Raw genomic sequence first — 12,439 nt, 5'->3', positions numbered from 1 at the left:
TTTTTCCTCTTTAGTTTTATGTAAGTCATCACTTTTCCACAAATGAACAGAGCATTTTGATCAGTACAACTGGGAGGTATTAAGGTAATTAAGAATGTGAGTCTACACTTCTTATTGTTTAACCGGTAACTATTCCGACAGTGATTCACAATATTCACCACTTGTGACCACTGCAAAAGCAACTTAAGACCATTCGGTATTATGCAATCATGCTTACAAGAAGTAACCGTGATTTAAAGGCATGTATTGAAGACTTACAGTGTGGTTCTCCACCACATAAAATATATATAAGAAGATATTTGAGTCACTGATCTCTACTGTTCTTTACAAAATTACATTGTATAATAATATAATAACAATAATATATATATATATATATATATATATATATATATATATATATATATATATATATATATATATATATATATATATATATATATATATATATATATATATATATATATGTGTGTGATAATCACCTGGACTCTTGTTTTATTATCGGTTAGACGTCATTGAGAAATAGCTCAAATTTTGCAGTGGATTGAGAGATATCTCTCTCAATCCAGAGCTTCTCACAAGAACGAGCTTCAGAGCTGCAGTTCAGTTGCATTTGATCCGGCCTTAAAGAAACATACACACTGGAGCCCTGTGTTAACACTTGTTTGACCTCTGTATGGATCCCTGCGGTACGTGATTTCCAAGAATAAAATGTTGGTGTACCCAGATTGAGTTGCCTCATCTCAATTTTCACTTCACTTCTGTTAAACTTCCCAACTTCAAACCGTGTTGAAGTGGACACCCCCAGAGTGAAGGAGAAGCATGAATAATAGATTCTTCAGCCAAAGGGGATAGAAAAAAGGGGAAAGGATTTCAGAGAGGGAGAGGTATGAGGGGCTGATTATAACTGATAGATTTCACACCAATCCTTTCAGTTTTAAACTTCATGAAACAATATTAGTGGGGGACGTTATTCAAGCCATCAAGTGAACAGTGGTTCCTCAAATTAGTAACATGCTCTCAGAGCATTACAGAAATAACGAGGTAATTTAGAAATAATGGAGCACCCTGGAGTCTACCTTTAAAATGCTATTCATCACATTTTATGTAAGCACTTAAATAATACATTTAGTATTCATATTTAGCAGGTCATAGGGTAATATGAGCAGCTGTTAGGCATTGCAGGATGCCATCTCTCTCCCCTCATTTTTATTCACACCATTTTGTTCTATTTTGATAAAAGCTTGAGCAGTTTGCCTTTGAAATCGTGTACGGATAAAATGACACTGAATACTTGTGCTTCAGTAATAAACTGATTGTGCTACTTTGGCAAGGTCGATCTGTCACGGGGATACAGTTTGGTATTTGTTTTCCTACAAAACAATATAACTTGCTTTAGACTTTCCAAAAAGTGTTATCTGACATGTTAGAAAACTGCACTCGGAGTCACAGTGAGATTTTACCACGTTCATCTTATGAATTTAGCATGTTAGCACGCTTTTGCTGTTCATTTGCTGTTCGGCTGAAAGGAATTTCTTAGGTCTTTCAGATTTGGCACGGATTAAAATATTGACCTCTTCGTGGCATCAGATGAAATGCCAGAGGATCACATTGGTTTTTTTAGAGTTCATCCTGCAGAGGGACATGAATGACAATTCATCTAATCGTCATTGAGATAGTTAAGTCTGGGCCAAAGCGAACCGACCGACCACCCGACTGACATCACCACTGATAGAGCCATGCTGTGGTCATTGGTGCAACGGAGTGCTGCTTCCCACTGCAGGCTGATTTCCAATTAAAATGACTCAGTAGTCAGTGTGCTGACCAGACAGGTTGAATGCATGCCTTGTTACAAGGGTTTCACAAGGCATACAGGAGGTGAGGCCGAGGCCAATGCAGCACATAATCTGAAGTCAGCAATAAGGCAAGTGGCAGAAGGGAAACGTCTCCGATTTATCCTCCCTGTTGATTCTTTCTTTACCTGCCTCCCTGTCTCCTCTGTGCCTTCACAACTTACTATTCTCTCTGTCTTCTTGTCGCTGGATGACTTTCTCCTCTTCCTTTCCTTTGTGTCTATCTGGCTTTCTGTCTCTAACCCCCCCTCCCTCTCTCTCTCTCTCTCTCTCTCTCTCTCTCTCTCTCTCTCTCTCTCTCTCTCTCTCTCTCTCTCTCTCTCTCTCTCTCTCTCTCTGAGGCAGCCTTTGATCTTGCCAGCCCTTGCGCACAGGTAGACAGTGATGCTGTATAGCTTTTCTCTGCCTATTAATGTCTTAACTCTTGCTCTGCCTTTTGCAGGAGGCCTACCGAGACATCATTTCCCCTCACTACACGGCCCGGACACCCTTAATCACAATCATACTACTGTGTGTGTGTGTGTGTGTGTGTGTGTGTGTGTGTGTGTGTGTGTGTGTGTGTGTGTGTGTGTGTGTGTGTGTGTGTGTGTGTGTGTGTGAGGAATAAGATAAATTTAAATGTGCGTGAAAGTGAGGAGCAGGTTTAAAATCCGTATAAGCTAAAATAAATGCTGTGATAATAATAGCACCTAAGTGTCATTCTGACAAACGCACCAACATGTAACCTGCTGTTTGTTTCTATAAGTAAGACACACTCACTCTGGCCTTTTGTGATCTGATGCAAATCATTATTTTGTGGGATAATAAAATAAGATAAAATAAAATGAGACCGAAATGAAAAATGTTAAAGGACATATTATAACTTCATACAATAAGAGCTTCACCTAAGCTGTCGGATACATTAATATAAGAAGGTATCAGAAATATCACAGTGAAGTCAGCCTGTATATTTCCTCCCAGACTTTGCATCATCAAGGCGTCATTATGTGATCGTAGATTCTGAATCATTTATCATTCCAGGAAAATGGGGAAAAAATTAAATGTCTCTGTCAATAAAGTAAACTGGTAAATTAAGATAAATATCCATTTGCTGGGGGCCAAGATTGCTTTTCCGGTGTCACACAAAAATAATGATCTCAAGAGAGCGCAATCCTCACAGTTAGAGATTTACTGAAACAGAAATGGTTCTCAGCCACACTGACATGTTTACCCTCACCCAAAAAAGAGAGATAAGCACCTTGGATATGGTTATATTTCTTCAAACAATGAACCAGAAGATGAGCTGTTTTATTTTTTACAGATCCCAAAGTCTTCATGTTCAGAGACTGAAGTCAGTTCTTGATATTTAATCAATAAATCTCTTTAACTCCAAAACGCACATTAATTAAAACCCAATCAAGCACGTGTCGCTAATCTTAGTCCAAACATAAAAAGTTCCAACTTCTAAATTTAACCATCTGAACAAATTTACCTACACATAGATTTTCAATTAACATAACCTCAGCACCAACATTGGTTTTATTTAATCATGACCACAATCTTCCTGAAGCTTGGCCAAGTGATTATAGTTGACTAACATCAGCCACTATGAACAATGAGCTATTGAACAAATAACTAATTTTACAAAGCAGTTAGTCGTAAGATATTTCAAACATGCTTCGTGACTGATCGTAGCATCATTGTGTTTTCTCAAAAAGGTTTTTCTCTCGTATAAGTTACAGATGAACAGCATTCAGAGCAGGTACGCTTGCTTTGCTCTCATATCTCTCTGTGAACCAATCTTACGTCAGTCTTTCTCGCCTCCACTTCTCTGTCTATTCATCTTTCTCTCTTGCCCAGAGTGATGGCTCTATTACCATTCCTCACAGTCGGGCTTCAAAAGTGACCAAAAATGCAGCAGGATTTCTCGACCATGCTAAAAAATGTATTATTAATTTCCCCCCTTTCAGTAGTGAGTTGTGACACCTGTAATATGAAAGGTTTCTGGACTGCAGTTGAGCTTTGGAACAATTCAGTGAACTCAATACAGAAGAGGGTAAAAAGTACTGAACGAATGTATGAGTGAATCATGTCATAAACTCTGCTTCCTATAATGAACTGCTATGAACGATGCAGTAAGTTTTGTATTTAAATATCTTTTCAGATGGTTTCAATTGTAAAAAATGATGGAAAGTCATTTTTCATGCATCTATTTTCCAGCTGCACATCCTTCCTCTGCATCTGTTCCCCATTTCTTAAGCCCCCCCTTCCTCCCAGCCCTCACCCCCGCCCTAATCCTCTCTTTCTCTAAGTGCTAGCTCCAAGCCCCGAGCCTCGGGGATCCACACGACTTGATTGTGTTTTGATGTTCTTGTGAAACTTACAAGTGCACTCAGCACTCAAGACCCATAACATACATTTTCAAGACCGTTCACCCAGAGGAAATAAGACGGAGTAGAAGGAAGAGTATTTACTATTACCGCTGTCAGTGTGTTGTATACATTCACAGCGGCATATTATGCCCACAAAATCCTGTATTTTTTTTACATGTGAGGGCAAAAAATAAACATCAATTATATCGACTTGGATGTATTTATAAATCCATAAATCCTTTTCTCTTGACCTGACTATTCTGTTGTATGCTACTGTATTTTCTGTCTGGTTATCCCATTATTTTAATATAGATTTTGGTGTCTCTGTTTTATTTTTATTACTTGTATGTTTGTGCAGTGCAAACTAGTGCATTACTAGTGTAATTATTAACCAACATCAAATTTGACAGACACAAGGTTAAAAAAACAACACTCGATTACTTGATTCTTCAAATGTTACTCTTCATCTCTAAAAATCTCTAAAATCGTACATCTTAACTGGGATATTTTGATGAGTTGTGTTTGATTTCAGTCAAAAAATGATCAAGGTGTGCAATGTGTGAACTACTGGTGGTGACTCCACCTTTAGTCAGGGTAGTGTTGGGAGATGACACCAAACTCAAAGAATGACTCAAAAGAAGAGAGGGAAGAAGTGTCAATCAAGGACAGGTGGTACACGCCCACACAGTTCTGAGTGGCAGTACAGAAGTGAAAACCCCTTGGAGGATAAAGAGTACGAAGGGTCTTTATACTTAGTATCGCCTCACAAAAGCAGCCAGGGCAACCACTTAATAACACCTATAAGTATCATGTTTTATTATAACATTACCTCAAATATTGAACACAATTCATGAACAATTAATCATTAATGAAACTAAAACAATTAACCTCATGTTGAGTCAAATATTAAAGCAAAGCAAGATTTAAAGACGTATTTTTAAGCTGGTGCTGAACTGATTTAACTGTGAATATGGCCAAAAGTAAGGTATTTTTTATTGTATTATGTATTAATTAATTTGGAGATTCCTCTCTATGTAGACGCAAATGATGCTAGGATTTATATATATATATATATATATATATATATATATATATATATATATATTTCTTCTTTTTTTTATTTCCTCACAAAGCCGCTTCATATCATTCAGATGTAAATATGTATTAGTTAACATTTAGTCAAAAAAAGAGCTGTACAAGCTGAAGCAAAGTTTTGAAAGATGTTTTTTGTTCGTTCAGGCATTTAAACTTTAGTCTGAACACAAGGGTCACTAGTAGAATAACGGTGGTTGTTCTCATTTAGTGGCCAAGTAAATCATGACATCATGGACTGTAGCAGAAGCAAGAAACCTAAGAAACTAAATGGAAAGTGTTTCCTATGTTAAAATGTAAAAATATCAGTGAAAAAGGCACTGCTAACCATTGCTCCCACACTACCTTAAATATTGACTGATGTCCAATTTAAGTGTTATATAAACCACAATGTACTCATTTAATTTAATGGATAGCTTCACATGGTTGTCCCATATGTGCAGAATGCTAAAAGGGATGTAAGTCGCTGGGATGTCTCCTCTGTCCACATAGATGCTGAAGCAATCTCAATTCTAGAAACGTGGGACAAATCCACAATCCTTGTTCTGTGTAAAAATGACTTCTAAAGTTCAGCTGAATCTAATTTTAGGCTTCAGCAGACTGAGTTGGACAAACCAATTGAGTATCTTCCAAAGTTGTCCACAATGGTGCACAGACTCAACTTATGCTGAGAAGAGACAGCGGTAGTGTTTATGTTTTTATATTTCTCTTTCCTGGAGGTGAATCACAGAGATGTGACAGGTGGTGGTTGGCAAGAATATCAAAGCTGGACTGAATGAGGTCTTTTTTTCTTCACCCTGAAATCAATAAGTACCATATTTGAGGAATAAGGGTTTGGAAATTCAATATAGTTATATTTAATACATCTTGTAATAGAGCTACTTTAAATGACTCCTTGGGAATTCAATAAAGCTATTTACACTTAACACTGTTATATGTAAATCAAACCGTAGAATAGATTGTGTGAGATTGGAAATGCGAAACAATGGTTGATGTCCTGCATGTGCACTTGTTTTCTTGTTAACAAGCTATAAGCAAGAAAGAGAATCAGGCTGAACATTAAGTGAACCACAAACCGTGGACCAAAAATGAATGTTTAATTCTCTCAAGTCTCAGGGGGTCGTTTTCTTTGAACTGTTGTGGCTAATTTCATGCTACACACGGACACCCACACAGACAAGTTCTACATAACAGTAAGTTCATATGATTATAGTTATGCACAAACGATAATTTGTAAGCAGTATAGGAGCAGCATTGGCAGACCATTGCTTATTTTTCTTTAGCATTTTCGTTACCATTTTGTATTACTTCCTGAACTGATACATATACATGAATGTCAGATTGCTTTTTAATTAATGGCAGTTGAAATATGCTAACCAGCACAGAAACAAGAACGTCAACGCCTTGGGGGTGACAACAAACTGTAGGTCTAAGTGTGAAAACATAAACAGACAGTCTTTTGTGTTGTTGCTTCTGTGCCACATTCATTATGCAGAGCTAGTTTAAATGAATAATGCAGGTGCCTAAATGGTTCTACAGAAGTAGTTCAATTATCATCATGAATTATAAATGTATTATTAAAAGGTGGTTGGAGATGTTGACAGTGAGACTGTGCACAATCACTTTGACAAGGATTGTACGTTTGTAACTCTTCTTCAACAAAACCTACCAATCATAAAAACACCAGGCAGAGCGAAACCATTTCACAGGGATGGACGGGAAAAAGAAAAAAAAAATCACACTTGTTCAAGGCAACTGATGCATCTTGAGTTGTGTACAGTCAGGAGTAGCTCAAATGAGCTCAGGAACAAAATGTAACATAGTGTGAAGAATCTGAGTCATCAGCATGTCTAAACAAACACAACTCACATATCTTGTGAAAAAGTGTTTCATTTTAAATTCCCAACTGTTCCTCTCTGAAATAAAAGGTCAATCTTATTCTCCTTCATACCACTTCAGCTTCCTTCGCCCCTTCTCCCCAGTCAAGTTTTATCCACTTGCCTGTCCAAGAAAATTAGAGGCGATTTTCAATTATTAATGGGCTTTGAGATCCAAATGAAGCTTTAATAGACACACGTCAGCATTCCACATCATCCGTACATCCATTTTGCATATCATACCCTGCTTAGTGCATTCAGCGTCAGGAGTGTAATGGAGCCTTTCCCAGCATGCATTTGTTAAAAGGCAGGGAAAACCCATGTCAGGCCAAAGCCAGGTCAATATCCACAAGCTTTATTTTCTTTCCTCTCTTCACATTACCTCACCACAGCCTTTGAAAAACTACCAGAGTGTACCTGCCCCAACTAAACGGTGCAGGGAATGAGAAATCCAGTGAGACCAAAAATGACCAAAGATTTGCTTTTCTGCAAAAACAAAGCTGAACAAATCTTAGCTGTGTTTTTCCTTTACCATTTGATTAGCCAAATACAGTGTGTATTTTTCAGCTTAATTTGTTATCTTATATTTGCATTCCAGGCAATTGACAGATCAACCAGTTAATGGAATGTGAAAAGGTCAAAGTCTTCAAAATAAAGAGGGGATGTAAAAGAGAAGAAGTGCAAGTTGTTTATTTTTTTCAAGGACGGATTTGTAGTTAGTTGAATGTCTTTTCAAAAGACATGTGTGGCACATGTGTTGGGACAATTCAAGTAAGGTTAATCACACAACTGAAAGGCAGTGACTGGCCGTCAGGGCCTTCTAAGCCTTCTCTGGTGACAGAATCACAACAGAATCACAAAGTTATGATATATATATATATATATATATATATATATATATATATATATATATATATATATATATATATATATATATAATTAAAAGTTAAATTTTTTATAATGTGATTGTTATTCACAAATATGTATTATGTACATGTATTATAATTATTTTTTTTAGCTTATTTTCTCATTGCACTGTGCCTTCATCTGTTCCTCTGCTCCTTCAGGCCTCTTGTATGGCTTATTGGGATCTGTTGAACAGCATTTTTATCCAATCACATTTCATTTTCGGCGTAAGAGCAGCCTGGTTAAAATACATGAAACAGTCTTCAAGAAGGTCTGGACATGTGATTGGTCACAAGGCCCATGTGACCATTAACATGCGCTGTGATTGGTCAGTGCAGCTAGCATCGAACCTAGAAACTAGAACCTTGAGGACATTCTGGTGACCCCTTTCCCACAGAGGGTCATGTGCATCTGGTGAGTGAAATGCTGATTATGTTACTGTTTTTTTTTCGACTGTATGAACGCGCCTTGTATTGAGTGAGTCGGTCTGTGACAGTAACTCCCGGGACACTTTTTTCCCCCAGTCCGCCCGTGATGTGGACGATACGGCAGTCACAGAAGGCCAAGGTCTGAAATGCACGGCCCGCCACTGCTGAAAGGTAATGAGGTGGGAGATCTAGAGATGAAGTAGCTGGCAGGACGTAAGAAGATCGGGTCAAATGAGCCTCCAACCAGTAATGCGATCAATGAGCCTAATAATTAGAAGATGTATTAAGTTGAGTACAAACGGACAGAGATAAAGAGATATAACTTGATGAAAATGAATAAAACGTGTTTTGTAAGAAACAAGGCTAGGAGTCTCAGAGACTCCTAGCCTTTACCCGTGGCCCGTGGAGACTGTACTTTGGCAATGTGGTGCGTTGAACTAAATGCTAATGCAACCTACATGTTCACAATGGCTGCTAACATGCAGACGTTGCATGTACACCATCTTACATGTGATTATTAGCATGCTTCCATTTTGGTAATTAGCACTAAAGCGGCTTATGTAAATGTCATTAATTTAGCAGGTATTAAGTCATAAACAAAATGATTGCACATGTTTTACAGATCATCTCGAGGTGGATTTTAATGCATATTCTAATGTCCGTGGCACAATGATTGTCGAGACATTTCCCTGTAACAACTAAAAATGTCGACCTTACTAGCAAAAGTAAAAGTGAGTCATAAGGCTAAGGGCCATACTCCGGGGACGATGATTATCTGTACAAAATGTCATGACCCTTCAAAAGTTTTTGCAAACTAGAAGACAAGGATAAGGGAGAGTAATGATATGTAAGATGACAGAGGGAAGAGAGGTCTCCAAGAGAGAATAAAAAACAAGATGTTGAAGGGGAGAGAAAACACCCTGTCACTCTGAAGTTTAATGTTCACCAAATGTTTTAGGAAAGTGCTTGCAAATCACATTTTATTCAATAATATGATAGTTTGCTTCGTTCTGATTGTGACACTACTTTTTTTCAGATGAGAAAAACAAAGCTCAATGAATGCAAATAATTTACCAATCCTGCATTATCTGCCTTGCATCACAAGGTCTGAGAAAATATTGTGATATTAAGTCGTAAAGTCCTTTGCTTGAGCTGAGCACTCTGTGGGAAGATCTAGCTCGCTGAGAGTTTGCCGTGCTGGCTGTCTTTGTGGTCAGCGAGAGGGCAGCAGATACTTGGGTCTCACTGATTCATCTAATCAAACTTAGCTCAGGTCATGCGAAAATTATAAAATAAAAAACTGATATGGGAACTATCAAGTATTTTATTGTTTTCATAGTGAGCTTTGGGTGGGAATACACAGACTTACATCGTTATACAGGCCGCTGATCCAAGTAAACTGACTTCGATACAAAAATCCAACATAGACCGACACTTTTATGAAATGCAGTCGTGTCAAATCGTATGTTAGTATGCATTATCGATAGTTCCCTCAAATGACATTGTGTGCGGACCTGTAGTTATAAAACACTTGTGAAGGGCATGAAGCCTCTTACATCCCTAAATCACTCAGAGGATCCAACATCCCACTGGGCCTCTTAGACACAGCTTCAGTCCAATTCCTAAACCACACATCTGGGCTCCCCCCCCCCCCCCCCCCCGCCACTGAGATCGATCTGATAACAACAGGTGTTCACAGGTGTTCAAATGTGGTCACGCATCGACTGAAAGCCTTTCTCAGCTTTAGAACAAAGGAATTCAGCTCAGTGGGCAGAGAGCAGGGATGGGCCGCCGTTCATGTGATGTCCTCTAGATGTTTGATATGTCACCTTCTCTTTGCACCAGAGATGTAGGGTTGAATACCCAAAAAGTCATTATTGTTAAACGTTATTTTGCATGTCTTAGACAATAGTTTAATGTTATCTGTATGTATTTTGTGTGTATCCTAGTACCCTTTATTTATTTTCACAGTTATAGCAATTATTCCTGGGGATAAAAAAACAAACATATTAACAAGATGTTAATGCTGACCTTTTTTGCTTTTGACTAAACGGAAACCTCTCCTTGAGGGAAATAAAGTTGATCAATCAAACACTACACGCTTGCAAAATAGCAGAACGAGCCTAGAATGTATATTTGACTTAACATACACACAACTTCATTTTCATGAGGCCTATTTTCCATTTTGCTCCATTTTATACCGATGAAGTTGTGGTTAATAACCACAGTAGAGGTGGGCTTAGTCCACTAGACTTTAATTGTAACGTTAAGATTCAAACGGCTTTGAGGCTAGATAACGCTAGAGAACGAGTTCTACAAGCATATTAACTATGATGCATTCTGGGAAGAATGAATGCCTGTGGAAATTATAACTCTCAGATGCTTTGTGACTCAGAATGAAGTTAAAATAAAATGGAATTTAAGCCCTGAAATTAAATATATAATCAAAACAAAGGAAGGGCAAGTGTAATTTGAACTTTGGCTGGAATTGAAAAATAGGTAGGATGAAATACCAATAATAAAACACGTTGATGATCAAAGGAGTCCATGTGAACCCCAACAACCGGACAGGACTGTACAGGCACAGCTTTTGAGCTCAATGCTCAGTTTAGCAGGTTAGCATGCTAACATTAGCTTATTAGCACATAAATGCAAAGCACAGCTGTGAATGTCGGCAGACCGAAGAGGTGGACAGTTGAGAAAATCTGGTCTTCGGGGAACCCTCATGGCTCCTTGGACTTAAAGCCGTCTCTCACAGTATGTCACATGTATTTTCCTGTCTGCACATTTTAAAAGAATTCATGCATCGTACATTTCAGAATCACTCAGTTCATATTGAATTTGCCTCTCTAAATGTGTTGTAATTCCTGTACACAATGATTTTTCATGTGATGAACAGGGCCAGTCAGTGACAAGCTTAACCTAACTTATTATCTCCCTTTCACACACACACACCTTCTAAATGACAGTACCGTCTTTCTAATTTTCTATCAATTCCCTTCCCACTTTTTCTTTAATCATAGTCAATTAAATACAATTAGGTGTCTCTCTCTTTCTCTGTCTGCTTCCAAAAACCTCACTTCCCCGTCCTTCTCTCCTTATTAAGCACTTCTTCTTCTTCTTCTTCTTCTTCTTCTTCTTCTTCTTCTTCTTCTTCTTCTTCTTCTTCTTCTTCTTCTTCTTCTTCTTCTTCTTCTTCTTCTTCTTCTTCTTCTTCTTCTTCTTCTTCTTCTTCTTCTTCTTCTTGTCCTCACTCTTCTGCATGACCAGGTCTATGTCAGCCCTTAATTGTGTTTTGATGTTCTTCCAGACCTGCAATCGAGCTCCACTCTCGCCAGCCAAAACAGAACAGACATTTGTCAATGCACAGGCACCACGAGATTCACCACTCTCTCTCCCACATTTTGCCTTCCATGCAACTCTTTCATCCTGCCTTTCTTCTGTCCTACTTTTATACTGAATTTCCTTGTCTGTCTGTCTGTCTGTCTGTCTGTCTGTCTGTCTGTCTGTCTGTCTGTCTGTCTGTCTGTCTGTCTGTCTGTCTGTCTGTCTGTCTGTCTATCTATCTGTCTATCTATCTATCTATCTATCTATCTATCTATCTATCTATCTATCTATCTATCTATCTATCTATCTATCTATCTATCTATCTATCCGAGAAGAGTTCAGAGAGTGTGCAATGGAGCAGTAACATCAAGGAAGAGACCAAAGACCTCCTTTCCCCTTAGGGGCCCATGCCACATGTAATCACTGTTACTGTAACACACACACACACACACACACACACACACACACACACACACACACACACACACACACACACACACACACACACACACACACACACACACATACACACACAGATAGTTAGTCTGTCCTAACACTGAACTAAACCCAGCACGGAGAGCAAATGTTTGTGCTCTGAAAGCTCA

The sequence above is a fragment of the Clinocottus analis genome, unplaced genomic scaffold (assembly GCF_023055335.1).
Source record: "Clinocottus analis isolate CAN_PGR_092001 unplaced genomic scaffold, fCliAna1.0.p SCAF_1, whole genome shotgun sequence".
NCBI lineage: Eukaryota > Metazoa > Chordata > Actinopteri > Perciformes > Cottidae > Clinocottus > Clinocottus analis.
The sequence above is the reverse complement of the archived record's forward strand: the minus strand, read 5'-3'. Positions refer to the sequence as shown.